Consider the following 20,460-nt stretch of genomic DNA (forward strand, 5'->3'; position numbering starts at 1 on the left):
CGCATGTGTACTCTACCCCAAGGAGCTACAAATTCAGTGGCTCACATGATAAATGCCATGCACAAAGTATTGAGAGATTATATTTCCCAACCTACTCTTCCTTTCCTTGATGATGTACCGATCAAAGGATGTGAAATTAATGAGAAGAATGAAGAGCTCAATGAGCTTGGATGCCGCAAGTTTGTTTATGATCATATTAACGATTGTGCTCAAATCTTGTCTAAACTGGAATAAGTCCATCTTACTCTTTCAGGAGCTAAATCTGTTTTTAGAGTTGAAGAATTTCTTGTGGTTGGGCATATGTGTGGCCCATATGGCCGAAAGCCTTCTCCAATCAAGATTGATGCCATCAGCAAAATGCGGGAAATATGCACAAATGTTTCGGAGTTGAGAAGATTTCTTGGAGCATGTGTTTTCTATCTTATTTGGATCCCACACTTCGCTCATGTTGCTAAAAATCTTTATCAACTGTTAAGAAAAGGTCAAAGGTTTATGTGGGAAAAAGAACATACTCAAGGTGTTCGAAAATTGAAGAAATTGCTGATTTCAGCCCCCACCTTGAAGAGGGCTGATTACTCTAATGGACAACCTATCATACTCATGGTAGACACAAGTCCTATTGGGATAGGATGGGTTGTTGGTCAAGATGATCTTGAGGGCAACAGGTATGCAATCTGCTTTGGAGAGAAGGTTCTTAATGAACGTCAAATAAGGTATGCTCAAATTAAAAGAGAACTTTGGGGAGTTGTAACTGCATTGAAGTGTGATCGGGAGTACTTCATGGGTGCACATGTAGTAGTTGAAACAGATTGTCTTCCACTCTTGGGCATGATTGCCAACTATTCCACTCCTGACATAGCTATGCTAAGATGGATAGCCTATACTAAATCCTTAAATCCTGATTTGAAACATATAGCAGGAAGAGATAATCCAGTTGTTGACATGCTTTCACGTGCCAGATATAAAGATGAAGAAGAGATGATGGATGAGGAAGTAACAAAGGCTATATTTGTTGAAAATGATGATGTAATTGCAGGTTCGAATCAGAAAACAACATGTACAACTATTCTTAATGATGGTATAGCTGTCATAAATGTAGGTACATCAATAATTACAGCAAGTACATCAGGAACTGCTGTTGTAACAGATTTACAGCAATAAAGAATGAAGAAACAACCATGGAAAGATGGTGGGCAATTGAAAGACAGCATGCTCAATGCTTTATTTTAGTTTGTTCTCATTTTATGGAAGAATATTATACAGATGATTGGCTAAAAATTGGCCAATACTTGAGCACTATGACGAAGAAGGAAGATTGGACTAATGAAGGGTTCAAGTGAATCAGGAGAAAGGCTTATGGCTTCTTTCTCAAAGATGGCTACCTTTGGAAGCATACGAAGAAGAAAGGAGGAGCGCCTATTTGTGTCTTAGGAGACAAGAAGACTCAAAGATAGGTCATGTAAGAATTTCATGAAAGCCTATTGGCTGGCCATAGAGGCATATGGGGCACTTTTGCCAAAATAAAAGAGAAATTTTGGTGGCAAAACATATATAAAGACATTGAGCATTTTGTTGAGACTTGTCATTTTTGTCAAATGTACTCTATGGTTAAGCATAGAGACGGGCTTCAGCCTACATTTCCTTTATCTATTCATTACAGATGGGTTATTGATTTAGTGCTTGCTAGAGAAGATCCCACATATCAGGTGGAAGGAAAAGCCTTGACAACAAAGACCACTCAAGCTGTTTGTAGATTTTTACTTGAAGAAGTGTTTTGCAGGTATGGTTGTGTTGCCAAAGTAACTGCTGATAGAGGAGAATTGGATGCCGATGAGGCTCGCCATTTCTTTGCTCAATTGGGAATCAAGCTATCTCTTACATTAGCCTACAATCCTGAAGGCAATGGCAAGAGTGAAAGAGGTCATCAACTGATTCTCAAAGCTTTGGCAAAGTCTTGCAGATGGAAGATGAGAGAATGGCCTAAAATGCTTCCATTCACGTTATGGGCTGGTAGAACTACCCATAGTGCAGTGACAGGTTATATGCCGGTTGAACTAATGTATGGGCAGCCACCTATTATGCCTATTGAGGAGTCTATTATCACATGGAGTATCTTGCCTTGGGATGAAGGCATAAATAGAGAAGAGGTGCTGATTTTGCGCATAAGGCAGCTTGTTGAAAGAAGGCCAGATGATGTCAAGTCAGCCATTGAAAGGTTGAAGGTAGCAAGGTTGAAGAATAAGAAGAGGTTTGACAAGAGCTATCCAAGAGAATGATTGGGTACTTGTCTATGACAGCAGCTTGGACAATCAATATAGTGCTCATAGGAAGCTAGCCAAGCGATGGTTTGGACCATATGTGGTAAAGGTAGTACATGATAATGCTACTTACACTTTGGCTAAAATGGATGGGACCATGATCAAGATACCAATAGCCAACAAATGTATCAAGCTCTTCAAACGAAGAGAGTCTTCTACTTATGAGCTTGATGACTTGGATGTGAGCCATATACTTGAAGACAAGGAAGAAGAAGAAGACTTAGGTATCACGAAAATGAGTTGTATGACAGTCCATAAAAGGGAAAAATAGAGATAAAGTATTCAGCCTACTCTTATGAGAGTCTTCTTCCATTCTCTTATCATATTTGTGTTCCATTGAAGCCATTCTTGTGCCCAAGTACTTGAGTGACTTTGGGACAAGTCAAGAGGTGATTTTTGCCAATGTATGGGCTGAATAGGCTCTCCCAAAAAGTGTCATAAACAGGGCATCCATTAAAACTCATTCATTTGAAGGGGTTTCTTAAAATCTAATCACTTTCTTGTGTAGACAATGCTCCCGAAACAATAGGGCATTGGTTGAGATTGTAATGGGAGATTTTCCCATGAGTTTGTATACATTTTTGAGTGAAGTTTGAGGGCTGGAAATTACTGTTTTAATGTAGGGCTGAAGTACATTTGTGGTTCTATTGAAGCATTTTTATCATCCTTTGGACTCTATGTTAGTTGTAATGAGTTCTATCTCTCTATACCTTGTATCTTGAAGTTTCAATACATGTATGTTCATGAAATGGAGGGAATTAGAGCTTGAATTTGTTGTAGGAAATGGAACAAAATATGATATAGATCTATGCATAAACCTCATGGTTATTGATGTAATCGGATCCAAGTTTATTATGGTAAACTTGTATGACACGGCTATGTAAGATATTGGTTACTCTCTATCTCATCTACTCTCTCCATAACCCGAGAATCCATCAAACCCCAATCTTTTTCCTCTCTCCTCTTTGAATCTCTCACTCCTCTTCTGCTCTAAACCCCGGTGGTAGAGCTTCGACCCCCCAACACAACGACACCATATTAATGGAATGATGGATTAGAAGATTGATTATGGAGTGCTTGTGTGGTTTGAGAAAGAGCTTAGGAAACTTGTGTAACAAAGATCAAATACCATGAGTACATGTAGCTATATCAACTAATGTGTTTTGTGCCTAGACAAAGTTGGGGCCTTATGAAGAACACATCATCGGTATGGGAAGATCTTGGGGCAAGACTAGGTGTTGGCTATCAAAGCGCAAATGGCGGCGGGCTCGAGTTTTGACAAACCAATCACAACTAAGAGTTAAAGGAAATAATGACGCGGCAATACATAAAAATCATGTGTGAATGTCTTGTTGATACATGAAAGGTGCAATGGACTATAGTGTGGGAGTGATACACTTCTTCATTATCTCCAAATAATATTGAGACGGGAGTGGTTGTGCTTGTGGGAATGCCTAAATGCTCTACTAAATTTTGGCTAATGGAGGATGTCATGCTACTTGAATCTAAAAGTGTCTCATGGGGTGTGTCCAAGATCTGGACTAAGATTGAACACACCATGTGTCCGAAGTTGCCAGAAGCTTGAATCTGCAGAGGGTGCCCTTCCACCATCAGCCACCTACTTAGATGTTTTTCAAAAGTGTTGCTAAGGTGGCAACATCAGCTAATTGGACTTGAGTATGTTGTACTTGATGATTTTCTTGTAGAGTCACTGCTACCGATAGTGCTTGCGAATATGCCCATATTGGTTGCAGTAGAAACATTTTGGCCGACCTTGTGTGTCCCGAACTGGCAGGTCACAACGATTACTGACTTAAGCATTTTGGATGTTGATGTCCATGGGGGTAGGCTGACGATCAACCACTTGCCTTTGAGGAACCGATTGTGCCACCAAGATGGTATTGTCTTTGTTGTGTGTTGTGCTACCAATTTGTTGTGCAATCTGGATTGCTGCATGAAAGGAAGTCGCGGGCCTTGGTCGCGAACGTGGTGGGACAGATCATGGCAAAGATGGGGCCAAAGGAAGAACAACTTCATTTCTTTGAACATGGTGGAATTAGCACGAAGCAATAGTTGATTTAACTTAATCGCAAATTGTGCTATTGGTTCCAATTGCTATTGCTTCAATGTATTCAATTACTGGAGAGCAGTCTGTGTGACACTGTGATTAGCAAAATTTTGAATCAATAAAGATATGAGATTTACCCAATTTGTCTTGATGGTCTCCTCTTGTTGAACAAACCACATGGCGACGATGCTGATCCAACCATGTCAGAACATCTTTTGTGGGAAGACCGAAAAATGCTTTGGGACGCACCTTGGGGTCAGCCTTATGTGTGTGGGAGCCCTTCGTGGAAAGATAACTGAGAAGAGCTTGATTAGTATGGTTGACTTGAACCAGCATATTAGACACAGCTTGGAACATTTGTTCCATTGGAGTTGCATGGGAAAAATCTGAATGCATCGAGGCATTCTCATAATGAGGGCTCTGAGGTGAACCGAGCCTGATGGGGTGAATTTGGGTGACTCATGTGGGCAGAGCAATGGCAAAAAATGACATGAGTTAGTATGTGTAAAGCAGAAAATGGTGTGATGAGCAGAGAACTATTGCGTGAGTTAAGGGAGAGTACCCCACCGTCTCCACCAATGTGGAGTACACAAGTTTATCCGAGAATCGCCTACTGGTTCTAGGCACCTTCTTGCCTCTTTATTCCCCATTTTTCATCTATCAAGAATGTCTCCCTAACTGAACCGTGGAGGCCATTTTGGGAGTTACATCTACGTGGCGGGGTTGAGTCTTACAGCTTAGCAGGCATTACATCATGGGCTTGGGCTGGACTTGACCCTATGGTCTCTACAATATCAAGAGAGCATATACATGTCACAATGAGTCCCACTATCTCATTGCAATAAGCTCAAGCTTAACTATATAAATCAAATGCTTTGTAGTATATCCAAGTGCCAATGTTGCTCAATACATAAAACTGAGTAGTTCCCACTTACTGAAGCAAAAGTCGAATGCCAAATGAGCAAGCAAAGCTCAAAACATCATGTGAATGATACTCAAGTATCCAAGACCCATAGAGCATACATCCGAAAGCATTGAACCCAAGTAATCTACAAGATTTTAAGTGTAGCATCCAAGGACAAGATTGATAGCTGATATCAAAGCATGCAATCTCCAATCTCAGCTTAGGAGCATGTCGTAAACATATCTAGAGGCATATATGACAACCAAAGTGTCAATACATCCAATATATGGTACACGAGTAGCTTCCCATAATGAGCACGATCTTATCAAACAAATACTTGCTCTCCAGGAATATGACAGTCAAAATTGAGTGAATATGAGGTCAATCAAAACCAAAGGCATTCTAAGACATGTGTCAAGCACCCCCAAGTATCAAGTGAACATTCAAGCATCTATACCAAGCCCCAGAAGCATCAAGTGACAAGAGGCATATCCTTTTTCTAGATAAATGACATTAAATCTTGTTATTATAATAATGAAATCTCTAAGAAAATTGAGCCAAATGTGTGCTCAAATAAATCCAAAAGCATAACCAAACCATCTGGGCACCAAAATTGCATCCCGGAAGCATCAAACATGCATTATGGAATTTACTATTTGTCATCCAAACCAAAACAATTTTGTTCTATGTGAAATAGAGAATAGAAAACTACACAGAATCAACTCTATGAATACCCAAATTTTTAGATCTCATTGCGGTCTTCTTTTTCTAGTTATAGAATGCCTAAATCCGATACCATATACAAAAATACAAAAATTATGGACAAAATACGATACCGTATACAAAAATACAAAAGTTATGGACAAAATACGATAGTGTTGTCAAGTTACCATAGCTATCTACAACTTCTATACCATGCTTTGTATCCACTCCAAAATAGATAAAATGGCTTCTTCTCACCTTAATAAGCACTCAACAAGGCTCAGCTAAGCCTTGGGAAGCTCCTCAACAAGTGTGAAGCAAGCTGGAACAAGCCGAAAGAAGGAAAGACTCAATGCATACCTTGAGAGAAATAAACAATGGTTTCCATGAAACCTTGAGTTGAAGCTTTGAATTCGGGCTGGAGCAAAGGATGAAGAAGCTCGTTGAATGGTTGGCTCTAATACCAGTTGAAGAGAGTGAGCTTGGAGTGGAAGCATGCAAGCCGAAGTAAGAGCTATGGTGGAAGGATCAAGAGGAGCAAGAGAGAGAGAGACATACACAAGATGTGGGAACTCCAATAGTCACAATATGTGACCAGCTTTTCCTTTGTTCAAATGTCACTAAAATAATAAAGAATAAAGTAACAATGATGGACACCCACCACCTACAATGTACAGGCGTGCGGGTACTATCAACGTACTAATACACGAGCATTTACCCCCAACACTCCTCTTCATTATCAAGGGGAATCATCTTGGTTGTAGCATTGATAATCGAGTGTGTCCATGTGCACCCAAGAAGAGGCATAGATATCCTTGTCATTGATAGATTAGGGTTATCATTGAGTATCACAAGGGATGAATGTTAAGGCACCTCAACCACAGAGCTATACTTTTGCCTATGGGAGATACTTCATTAAGGAAAATCATATTTCTATCATTTTCTCTTCTTTTGTTTAGTAGTAAATCTTAGAGGCATATCTCACATTTTTATCTCTTTTTGAATAACAGATACACTTCTTTATATGCATCAATATAGTCTCGTAGACCACATTGTTCTTTTAGAGGCATTACTACACACACACACACACACACACACACACACACACACACACACACACACACACACACACACACACACACACACACACACACACACACACACACACACACACACACACACACACACACACACACACACACACACACACACACACACACACACACACACACACACACACACACACACACACACACACACACACACACACACACACACACACACACACACACACACACACACACACACACACACACACACAATAATGTTGCATTATAAAATTGTATAGTGCCATCGTAATAATTTATTTTGTTAAAATTGTAATAAAATTTATGTTTACATTAAAATATTGGTATTGATATAAAAAGTAATACTAATATTTTATATTAATATGAAATGTTAGTAATTGAATACTAACATTTTTAAGGTTAACCTAAAACATTACTACCACTGTATTACAATATATGATAACATGTATACTATTAAAAATTTTAGTACAATTAGAATATATTTTTAGATGCCAAGAAATATTTTTATTAATATAAAATATCAGAGAGCCCTCTATTACAAAAAGGGATGGCTAGTTCAACCATTTAATGAGTCTAGTCATGCCCTCTCTTTCTATTTTACCTAGCATACAAGAAATACGTAAAAACCACCAGAGTTTTGATGCTATTGTTGGCCACTTGATGGTGACAGTGGACCCCTCGAATTTAGCTTTGTTTTTGGCATTCCAGATTTCTTTAAGAGTTGTGATTCTTATTAGGTTTAGCATGACCATCCCTTCCTTTTCCAACTTGCTACTTTCCATAGAGAAACATGCTTGCAATTCATCACCCAACTTGAGGGTTTCTCCAATGTGTGGGAGCAATTCATTCCATATTTGTTGTGAATTATAGCCATTCCAAAATAGGTGTGACATTTCTTCCTCCCTTCCACACATACATGTATCGTCCCCCAAACCTCTTTTGTGCATTTTGCTCGTAGGCAATGATCATGGTGCCAATTATGATTCTCCATCCAAAAATCCTATCCTAAAGTGGCATCCTTAGTCACCAAAGGTTCTTCATAATTTTCTTGAACCTACTAGTGTCCATCCCGACTTTCTAGTGCCTACACACCCTCTCCACTTCATTGCTCCTATAGCTCAATATGCTTTTTAAGAACTTGCAAGAACTTGGTGTTTAAAATGACTTGTATGGACTTCCCCTTAATCTTCAGTGCCAAAAACTTGCTTTTGACATCTATCAGCCTAGGCGCGCCATGCTAAGTAATCCTTCTTGTTACAACTTCCCATGTTAGCCTCGTGCTTCTTGATAGGCTCCATATCATTGCCTGGTGCGCAAATCGGATGCTATATGCATGTGTAGTGAACACTAGAAGGTCCCCAAGAATAAAGAACTCTACTAAAACTCATAAAGTAAGAAGAAGGTTTTGCAAGACATGAAAAAAAAAGACAAATTGGGTACAATCTCCCCCTATGCCTTGTGTGAGCGCTCCACAAGGCATGTATTTATAAATTTACTAATCTCCAAGCTCAAAAATAGCCCAATTTACAATTAGCATGCTTTGGCTTTTGTGTTTGCTTTTGCCCAAATAAAGAATAAAGCAGTTGGGCCTTCCAAAAGTCGGGATGTGCCCATATACAATGTCAAATAATGGAATATTTAAACTGAGCGTCTATGCGCATACAAAATAATAAATTTTTGTCAAGTACTTTAATAAATAAGCACACCTAAATGAATATTAGCACCATGCCTTTAATGATAAGGCACGCATCTATCGAAAATATAATTTCTTCTAGGTAATTTGAATACACGCCATCGCCTAGTGCTTCCCAACGCCACTGTTGCTTGCTCTACACATCAATTGAAGCATTCAAAATTGTTAGAAAATAATAAAATTAAACTGACAAAAGTGAATACCTAGCAGTCTTCAGCTACAAAATAAATAAATAGGTTGAAAATATGTCCTAACCTTAATTTAATACGAGTGCACTCTAAACTCATAAATGTCCATTAATTTAAATATGTATTTTGTGAAATCACCCACGTGCACATTAAATTAACATGATGCCGAAAAAGGACAGGCGTCCCTGTCAACTTCTCACACAAGGAATCCACCTTGTGTATGAGCCCGGTCAAATAAATATAGTTTTACAGAATCCACCGTAAAAACTTATGGAATCCACCGTGGTCTCACGAAATCCACCATGGAATATGCCTCATGGCATCATTGCCCCTTCATTGCCATTGATTTCCCTACTATCTTTCTCTATCCAATGCTTGTCTTTGCTAAACCCTTTTGCTATCATTGCCCGGTAGTGGCGGTTTGAAATCCCAAGCCTAGAATATGTTTGACTCCTTATCAAGCTCCCATCTTTCCAAATTCAGGTCTCCCTGCATCAGAATTCTACTCCACGTCGCTATTAAGTCGGTTATTATCCCTTTGGCTTTTATCGCTAGTAATGCATGTGAACTGATCAAGTCTTTTCTGTTGATATTCCACCTTCTGTATAGGTTCTCGTTTTCCTTTTTGAGGATGATTGGTAATATTTCCACCTAGGGTGTCTATTGTTCCCAACATTTCCTCATGAGATTTTCTTTTAATGCATCTATTTTGATCTCAAGATGGGCTAGCTGTAATCCCCCTTCTTCCATGCTCCCTTTCATTAAGTCTATGCCAACTGGTGCCATGTATCTACTTTTACCTTGTTAACCCCATAAAAATGTTGCCACCATGGAATCCCATTCTTTGCTCTTAGTTTTTGTCCATTTTAGGACTAGAAGGTAAAATCTCATTGTGGGGAAAATAAAGAGTTTGAGAATTTTCAAGTGAATGTGGAGTGGCCAAGCCATGGAGCTCTAGGTATCTAGCTTTCTCCTTACCTTCTCCATTACACCCAACTAATTTTCAAGCTCTCCTATATGTCCACCCCCATTGAATATCTGAGGTACGTGTAAATGGAACCCCTTCTAACTATTTTCTCCATCCATCTAAGGCCCATTATATCATCCTCCGTCATGCTAATCAATTATGACTTTTGGTAGTTGATGACAAACCCTACTACTCTCATAAACATTAAGCACGTACATGGCTCTCTCTAGGTTGTCCTTACTTGCCCCTACCATCATGAGCAAGTCATTTGCATAACCCTACCCAAGGAGTTGTTTCTCCTTGTACTTGAACTCCTACACTTGTCCCTATTTTTCCATCTTTTCCAACATGCAAAATAGTGGATGTAAGGCTATGGCAAATAGCATCGTGTGAAGTGCTGTACTTGTCTACTTATCCCAAAGGGTTCTATCAACATGCCATATTTCAAGACCTAAGTTTTGGCACCGCTAGATAGGAAGTATGGAAAATTTGCAATCCTCTTGGAGAACCCCATTGCTAGCATGGATTCTTTCAAGAAACTCCAACCAAGATTATCAAACACCTTTTCTATGTCTAGTTGCAACAAGGTGATCTTATGTCTTAACCTTTATGCCCAATCTGTTGCCATGATGACATTAAGTACATTGTCTAATATAGAGCGGCCTTTGATGGACTTGTATTGCAAATGATGGATATTCCATAAGTTGCTACCCCAAAAAAACTTTGCATAGCCTACCATTCTGTTTTCCTATGTGCAATGTACTATCTATTGATATCAACCTTCTAAAGAATGTATCTCTTGTGTACTTAATTGGCTACCAAAATTGGTAGAAATCTTCCTTAGGTGTGAAAGTACACCCTCGATGTGTAGTCATGATAAAAAAATTCCCAATAAACACCAACTTTTAGAACATTAAAGTTGTCAAAAACTACAAATTTGCAATGTCCTACTTTCTAATCTATATGTACCGTACTTACAACACTCTTACCATAGCCACTCTAAACCTATTCCTCTTTTGGCATGTACCAAAATTCTTAATATTTAGGATTACAGTCTTTTTCTTATTTATTTTCATCATCTTTTTGATTTTTCTCTTGATCATTTTCTACACTGTCATCATTAAGCTCAATGTCATGTCCATCCTCTTTAAATGTGCCTAAATCGCTTCTCTTAAATAGTTTGATCCTCTTTCTTGCAACAAATGGAATCTTCATAGCTATACCGTCCAACTTATAAGCATATAAGTAGCATCATTGCACACCTATTTAACAATGTAGAGGTGAAACCATCTCTTGGAAACCTTCTTGATGGTATGATACTGATTGTTCAAGCTACTATCATACATTCTCCATCCTCTATAGTTGTTGGTCTAATTTTGTGCTTTTTGTCAAACCTCTCTTTGTTTCAAAGCCTAGCTACCCCCAATCTTTCTACTACAATCTATATGTCTTCTAGAATTCTTTCCACATGATGGATCCTTAGAGCTTGCTACTCTTCTCTAGTCATCCCATTTTCCCATGACAAGGCACTCCATGTAGTAGCCACTTCTTTTAATGTCATTATCACTATTGCCTATACATTGGTTTAGCTTGCATATATCTTGTCATGGCACTAGCTGTGGTATGATCAGCCCATAATGCATATGGTAGAAATTGTGGCCACTCTCTAGCCCTACATCTAAATGCATTTTCTAATGCCTTGACAATGGTAGGATGCTCTCTCTCACTTTTTCCATTGTCTTTTAGATTATAAGGTGATGTCAATGCAAGTTTGATCCCTAGCCTAGAGAAGAGTTCCAATCCTCATCAACATTAAGTTGTCCTCTATCTATAGTAATCTTACCCACACATCTATAGCAACAAAACACTCCCTCTAGTAGAAACTTGCATACAACATTTGTAGCTTTGATCCTCAAGGATCTTCCTTCATCCTAATTAGTAAGGTCTTTACGAGAAAGCACAACAAACCTTTTTTCCACAGTCTTGTATCCATGGTTAGAAGATCAAGAACCCATATATAATGCATTAATAAAGCATAGATAGACTATAAAGAATCTCAATGTCCACCACTGATAAATACATTTGGCAAGTGTTCCAAGTTTCAACAAGTTGTGAAACATCTTCATACATAGCCTTCCACCAATACCTTTTTGAATCTTCAAAAGTAGCCTAGACCCTTTCATGAGCAGTTGAAAGACTTTCATGAATTTCTTTCATAACCTGCAAAACTAAGAAGCCATGTTACAAATCACTCATAATGGAGAACCTTTCTTTCTCTTTGTAACATGGAGAAGCTATGTTACAAATCACTTGTAATGGAGAACCTTTCTTTCTCTTTGGTGCTTCCAAAGAAAATCATCCTCGAGAATATAGTCGTATGCTTTTGTCTTATCCTATCCATTCATCTTTCTTGTTAGTGTACTCAAGTACTGCCCAATTTTTATCCATCTCCCTCATATAATTCTTCCAAACACATTTCCAATGCTAGAACCTAACATTTGTATTGTATTTCCTCTACTATCCATGCTTTCTCTATTGCTATACACACTTTTCTTGCCATTCTACTCACTGTACACAATCAATGTCAATAGTTAGTACTTCATTTTCTCTAAAGATAGACTTTTGACCTCAAAGAGTAAGATGAACCTCTTCTAATGTAGCCAAAATCTTCTCAGAGTTGGCAATGTGACTACCAAAAAATTTCATGTAGTCTTGATCATTCAAGTCTTCATCTTCTCTTCCTCTACACATCCTTTAATAGATACATAATCCAAGAATGGCATAGTCAAATAAGGAATATACTCTTGAAAGACCTTTTTCTCATAGCATTCATGATATGTGCCATTGGATTTGTTGCTCCTTGGGAAAGAGTACATAGTACACATATGCGCTAAACCCAAGGGTGTCTTGATAATGGTAATATCCTTGCTCTCTATTGCCAACTAAAATTTATCATAGCCTAAATAAAAGTCCCCCAAGGAGTAGATTGCAAATAGTAGTTCACCATATCAAACTCACTCCACCCTATACTGATGCTCTCATTTGCCATTACCAATAATCCATGCTTTTTCATGTCCTTTTCATCCCTAAATATATATGGTCTTTTAGCTCTATTCATAGACTCAATTCTTCAAAAACATATAGAACTTGCTAATATAAATTCAATAAATCCTCCCAAAGAAGCATCTATGTCTGCAATAAGAGTCAAGAGCTTTCTCTACATAGCACCATTAAAGTTGCGCCTTATAATAGTGCCCACACTGAAAACTCAATTGCCTAGACTCTTTCATATTTTGTAATATTTCCACACAATAAAAGTTAGTTGGTTAGTTTGAAAGTTAGTTAGTCAATTAATAAGTTAGTAAGATTACTAACTAAATACTAACTAAGGTAAAAACTAACTAACATTAATAACTAATAATTTTTATTTAATTAAAAATATTTTATTTAGAAAAATCGAGAGTCATAAATCCGATATTTTTCTCGAATTGACAAGGACCTTAGCCACCCTTCAATTAAGTTACAATGTGAACGAGACTTATGAGCTATATTAATCACTAGTATTAATGTGTATAGTTTGGGATGGTCCAAAAATATTAGATTTTGGGCAAAACTAGTTTATTTTAGATATTATCTAAAAAAAGATATAGAGATTTCTAGAATTGGATGTTATTTAAAAGAAAAGAAAAGTGATGTTTTAGTTTGTTTGGAGATTTTATACAAATAAAAAATAAAGAGAGGATTTACGAAATCGCCTGCGCCGTGATCGCAGTCCACAGACAGAAAACAACACTCCGAACAGAGAAAAGAAGGAGTGAACTAAGAGCTTTCTAATCAAGTGTCTTGGAGTTTTACCCCCCTTTCAAAGCCAATGGAACCATTAGATTTATGATCTGAGCATCAGATCACTGATATTTCCAAGATCCCCCTCCACAAAGAGCTCCACTTCTCAGCCACAAGCCCTCTTCTCTAATTCACTATAAATATGAAGCATGGGGAGGCACAAGGAAGCATAAGGAGACCCCGAGAGGCTGTGAGAGAGAGGTAGAGAGAAGGATACCCTCCAAGAGATTGTGAGAGAGCTCTTGAAAGAGAGAGAGAGAGAGAGAGAGAGAGAGAGAGAGAGAGAGAGAGAGAGAGAGAAGAGTCACCCTGAGAGGCTGCACAATACCCTCTATCTCGATCCTCGACTTTACCATCTTCTCTTACACTCTCCCATCTTGAATCTATTCCACCGTCTTAATCTCTTGAGTCTACTTGCAGATGATGGCCCCCAAGCAAAGAATATCACGTATGGATGGCAATCCCATAAGCAACAACAAAGCTTCAGACGAAGGCATCACCGTCAATCCAATTGCGGTACCGGTCGTAAGTATTGTATTTTTAAATTGATAGATGCTTATTTTGATTCTCATATGAGATACATTAGGTCCCATACTATGATGTACCAGTATAGATCATTTCATCTCACATATTTGTAAGATGGATCTTGCAAAGTGCATATATCAAGGAAAGTTAATTGCACCTAGTTGCATGTGGCTTATTTGTTGATAGAGCAATTACAAGGAAGAATTGGTCAAGGGTTATGAATGTCATAATCATGACATTAAACATTATGCATACAAGCATTAAGTAAATTTTATATAGAATCGCTCATTGATTCCCAAGGGGAGAGCAGATATGCAATGGAAATGTTATCGCGACTATTCTTGCATTGTTTGGGAAGAATGCAATTGGTTTTGTTGGTTGATCGAACAACATCCTAAATGCTTTTACATTTAGCTGGTTGTTAGTTGTTGTTTGGATGATTATTCCAAGTGCTTGTGATTTATGGTAAATGCATGGAAAGGGTTTGTGATGACAAGTCCCCATGGAAATAAATGAATGTTTTCTTGGAAAATGATATTAGGGCTGAATGCCTTGTTTGTGCTTGATTCTTAAAGGATTTAATTAAGGAAGGATAGTTTGCACGGGTGGATGACCTCCATGATCGCACCGCAGATTAACCCAAAGAGGGCACTACTCGATTTGTGAGCCGAAGGTCGAGTGGTAAAAAGGCCAACCACGGGAATGATGTTTCGCTCCTAGATAGCTTGCGAGTTAGTTGGAGCTCTGGATACCCCTTGCTAGGTCTAGAATGGAGTTGAAGACCTCCGTGGCCCCCAGCGTCTGTGTGATGTGTCCGCTTGTCCACTTGTGGGACACGTCTTAGCAGCCCATTGGGAGGAGTGTCTAGAAGGCTCCGCCTGGCACTCGTAGGGAATGACAGAGGGTTTGCGATCTAGGTCTTCCCGAGTCTGCCCGAGCGGAAGTGTCTAGCCATTCCCTCTTGGGATTGACCTGAGGTCAAGGTTCCTTTTCTATTAGCAAAGTCTCTAGGAAGGAACTAGCGTCGAGCTCCAGATGTACCAATTTTCATAGAAACCACAGAGTCGAAGCGGATTCATGCTGCACTTGGTTCATGGAGAATGGAAACGAGAGGGATGTGAAGGTCAACCTCTCTGCCATACGGCATAGTCCCATTCCTTTCCCCTAAAATAGAATAAACCCGAAATTCTACATCTACTGTCTTATTATCTCATCATTTGAGAAAAGTTCCCAGCTAACAGGGGCCACCCTTCCGTAGGATGGACCTAAGTCACGCCCACCACACTTTCCTCAGTTTGCTTTAGTTATCTAATTACCTAACACATTACGTTTGGAATGCAAAATCAGCTTCCTTAATTAAACAAATTAATCACGGGTTTCTTCACGTAACTTAGGTACAGACACAAAGATAATGCCTAGCAAGTTCCTTTTTCTCCAATAATTGCTCTTTATTTATTAAAAAAAATATTGGAGTACATCCAATATCACGCCCGCAGGCTATCCCAGCAATCTACAGGATTGTTGCTCCAGGTTCCGCCTGTTGACTAGTACACGGGCCTCGAGATCCCATCTCGAGTCACGTCGACCTCTTGTGTGGGATCCGGAGGTAAGGGATTTACAGTCAGAGCCTCCCCTAGCACCCAAGCGTCCTCCCGCTCCAAGTAGCACCCATTGAGAGACCTCTCATGGTGGGTTAGGTCCATATACCTAGCGCGGCTATCAACCCCCTTAGATAGGGCTAGGTAGACAGTCGGAGGTAACTGTCCCTTCCTCTCCCTCCAGGCTTTCAACCTGAAGCATTAAGTGTTTTCCTTGAATTAGTTCCTTGAGCAGAGAGATTAAAAATAATGAACCTAAGTACAAGCACGAACATTTCGGAGGTCGTTTGTACGACTGACTGCTAAGGTGTAATTCCTTTTTTCCCCCGGATGCTCCCAATATCCGATCTTGGGTCTTTTTGCAACTTGGCGAGAACCCAATAATTTCAAACAAGATTACGCAAGCAAATGGTCTTGGTAAGTTGACTTATACTTTCCCTTTTCCCTTGGGTTTTACCTTAGGGTATCTTAGTCCCTAACTAGCTGGTCAGTCAAGGCAACGGACATGCCTTATTCGCAACCCAACCAAGGGTCTTTTAATCTCTAATTCCAACCAAGCTCAGTTAACACACATGGCAACACATGATTCTTCGTTTAGACTTAAAAGATGCAATCTAGATGCATGCGATCCTTCCAATTGTCTTAGTGTGGGATTTCCCAATCAACCTTAACCATCATGCACATTGTGCGTTTAGTATAGTTGTACCTCCTAAACAACTTTTATCTCTCTTTATTGCTGGCAACAAGTACTCATTCTAATGCACCGGATCACATGTGACTTGCGTCTATGAAAGTCTAGGGTTTTGTCTAACGATGCAAGTGTATCTTATGAATAGAAATTAACATTTCATGTGTTTCTTTTAACCATGATTGCAAAACATGAATTCTAAATGACTATTCATGCACTGAACTAGTTAAAAAGCTATCATTTTATATGAAGTAAGGCGATAACCTTATCATTTTATGTGAGTAAAAACTATCATTTCATGCATAAAATCTTACGTGAATTCCAAACTCTACTGTTTCGCGCATGCAACTTAGTACTTAGAGTAAACAGAACCCTAAGACTTGTTCCTATTCCGTGCACATCACCAATCCTTTCATCTCTTCCACAAGAAATAATACCTAATTAATTTTTTTAAAGCTTAGAACCTGGGCTTGATTTGTGTGTGCAGCGTTGGTCGCTCCGCTCGCCTCTCCAACATTACCGATAGCTTGGGCACCTATGCTTCCCGCGACTTTCTTCTTGGGAGCCATTCGCCTCATGGAGATTGGGCAGCCCGGACCTTAACAGGTTTCGGGTTGACACGTTCAGGTGGGAAAGACCGCTGGATGGGGTCCTTTGGCAAGAGAATGGTTTGGGTGTGGCTTGTTGCGGTTACTCACCAACTCTCACTCCCTCTCCTTCTTTCTTTCTCCCTCTCTCTCTTCTTCTTCTCTTCACTTATTCTCCTACTCTCTCTCTCTCTCTCCCTCTCTCCCTCTCCTTCTCCCTCTCCCACTTCTTTTCTCCTTCTGCTCCTTCCCTCTCTTTCTCTTCTCTTCTCTTATTTTCTCCTTCTACTCCTCTTCTTCTTCTTTTTCTACTACTTCTCTCCTCTTTCCTTCTACCTCTTCTTCTTTCTCCTCTACCTCTTTCCCTCTACCTCTCTTCTTCCCCTTCTTCTTTCTCCTCTTCTCTCTTCTACCCCTTTCTTTTTCCTCCTTCTTCTACTTCTCCCTTCTTTCCTTCTCTTCCCTCCTCCTTCTCTCCCTCTTCTTCTCTTCTCTCTCCCACTCCTTCTCCTTCTCTCCCTCTTCTTCCCTTCTCTCTCCCACTCCTTCTTCTTCTCTTCTCCTTCTCTCCCTCTTCTTCTCTTCTCTCTCTCACTCCTTCTTCTTCTCTTCTCCTTCTCTCCCTCTTCTTCCCTTCTCTCTCCCACTCCTTCTCCTTCTCTCCCTCTTCTTCCCTTCTCTCTCCCACTCCTTCTTCTTCTCTTCTCCTTCTTTCCCTCTTCTTCTCTTCTCTCTCTTTCTCTTCTCCCCTTCTTCTTTTCTCCCTCTTCTTCTCTTCTCTCTCCCACTCCCCCTTCTTCTCTCCCACTTCTTCTCTTCTCTCTCCCTCTTCTTCTTCTTCTCTCCCACTTCTTCTCTTCTCTCTCCCTCTTCTTCTTCTTCTCTCCCTCTTCTTCTCTTCTCTCTCTTCTACTCCTTCTTCTTTTCTTCTTTCTCCCTCTTCTTCTCTTCTCTCTCCTACTCCTCCTTCTCTCCTTCTCCTTCTCCCCCTCTTCCTCCTCTTCTCTCTCACTCCTACTTTCCATTCTCACTGGTCGAGCTAGATGGTAATCAGGGAGGGAGGTGACTTGTTTGGAGGGCCCGGGAGGGTCTCGTAGCGTTTAGTCAACAGGGGGTGACTATGGTCGAAGACCCCAGGGCCCGTTTCAATAGGACAACGGGGGAAAAAAGGTGGGCTGAGTCATCCGCGTGGGTAGCAGTGCAGTATGTCAGCCCATGATTGCCGTTGAAGCGAAACGTAGGGGACAACGTCGTTTGAAGGGCCCCAGGCAGCATCTGGCGACTATGGACGAAGGCCCAGGGGCGGGGTGTGCAGCATCACCGAGCGAGCAGGGGGGGAAACCTTCAGTCGATGCCCTCAAGGCCCTGCAGAGCTGACAGGGGGCACTGACATACATGGAAGGGGGCATAGCCTCTATCTGTCCCGGGGGAGGGGAGAAGCCTCCCCTATTTAGGGGAGGGGAGGAGGTAGGTGGCATGGCCACCCCTCCCACCTGGGGGGCTGCATGCCCCCTAGCACCATCATTCCCTCTCTCTCTCTCCCCGATGTGTTGTCGCTGGGGAGAGAGGGGAAAAATTAAAAAAATTGAACTAATGATTTAAAAAAAATCTTTTTCTTTTAAAATTTTAGGGGAGGGTTCCTATGGCCCGTTACAGTCTGGCATATTGGAAGATCCTATTCTAGATAAAGGATTGAGTTTGTGGTGCCATGAGATTTGGACCAGTTACTTCTGCAGGGTAGAAGGGATACTTCTGTTGGATAGAAGGGACACATAATTTCTCCTGTATGTGCGGTGGACAAAGATTAACTTGAAGATAAGTTAAGGAACTTGTTTGAACTTGTTTGTCAATAGATTGCTTTACCATGTTTTCGTGTTTGTGCTATAAGTTATGCAAATGAACCATGTTCCCTAAAAGGCTTATTTAATGAAGCTGACTTTAAGTGTCACACATAAATGTGGTAGGAACTAATTAGAAAACTAAAGCTATTAAGGGAAGCTGGTGGGTAGAACCCCCAACGGGTTTGTCCTACGGTAGGGTGGTCCCAGAGAACTGGGAGGCTTCTCACAAGGTTTTACCAACGTCCAACGACCCTTAGGAATTGTTAGATTAGAACCCTGATTCATGTCATTTTAGGGGACCAGAATGGAACTATGCCCTATGGGCAGAGAGGTTGAGCAGTGCATCCCTCTCGTTTCCCATTCTCTTTGAATCAAGTGCGACATGGGTTTGCTTCGGCTTGGGTATCTCTTTGTAAAGTAGGATACCCAGGATTCGACGCTAGAATGCTATTAGGAGACCTTGGCCACTAGGAGCCCAAATTTTAGGTTGATCCTAGTGGATTCGGCCGTGAACGTTCCGTTGCAAGGTGGACTCGGGAAACCCTAGGCGACAAAACTCGAAACATTCCATGGGAGTGCTAGGAAATGACGCGTAGATTCATTTCTCGATAGACCGCTAAAAGCGTGCCTAGACAGTCGATGGGCGGGCACCTCACAGTTGGTATCAGAGCAAAACTCCGTAATGATATGCAATTGATTAATGTATGGTTCATAGACATATCCTAAATAGAATAACCTAAATGGTATGGCTTGATTGTTAGGCACCTCCTGCACCCACAAATGTTGACATGCAAGAGAAGAAATTTCTTCTCAAGCAAATTAAGGCACCCGAGTTTGATGTAGAAGGAAGAGATGTCACGGATGAGGCAGAGATATGAATTGACTCAATGAGTGATTATTTCTCTGCTTTGGGAACTACTTCTACCAATCAAGCAATGATAGCCAATAGTTGACCATGCTCGGTTATGGTGGAAGCAATGGTGCAAGGATCAAGGTATTTTTGTACAACTGGATGTTATTTAAAAGAAAAGACAAGTGATGTTTTAGTTTGTTTGGAGATTTTATACAAATAAAAAATAAAGAGAGGATTTACGAAATCGTGCGCACCGTGATCACAGTCCACAGACAGAAAACAACACTTCGAACATAGAAAAGAAAAAGGAGTGAAGTATGAGCTTTCTAAGCAAGTGTCTTGGGTGTTTTACCCCCCTTTTGAAGCCAATGGAACCATCAGATTTATGATCTGAGCATCAAATCATTGATCTTTCCAAGATCCCCCTCCACAAAGAGCTCCACTTCTCAGCCACAAGCCCTCTTCTCTAATTCACTATAGGCATGGGGAGGCACAAGGAAGCATAAGGAGACCCCGAGAGGCTACTAGAGAGAGGTAGAGAGAAGGATACCCTCCAAGAGATTGTGAGAGAGCTCTTGAAAGATAGATAGATAGAGA

The 20,460-nt window shown here is 40.3% G+C and overlaps 1 pseudogene; it reads right to left on the minus strand.

Annotated features, from left to right (window-relative positions):
• Nucleotides 1–3,940: 3,940 nt before the first annotated feature.
• On the minus strand, nucleotides 3,941–4,565 carry LOC148034281 (uncharacterized; annotated as a pseudogene).
• Nucleotides 4,566–20,460: the final 15,895 nt, after the last annotated feature.

Source organism: Lygodium microphyllum, chromosome 6, assembly GCF_053477565.2.
Source record: "Lygodium microphyllum isolate KBCC chromosome 6, Lygodium_microphyllum_v1.1.10, whole genome shotgun sequence".
NCBI lineage: Eukaryota > Viridiplantae > Streptophyta > Polypodiopsida > Schizaeales > Lygodiaceae > Lygodium > Lygodium microphyllum.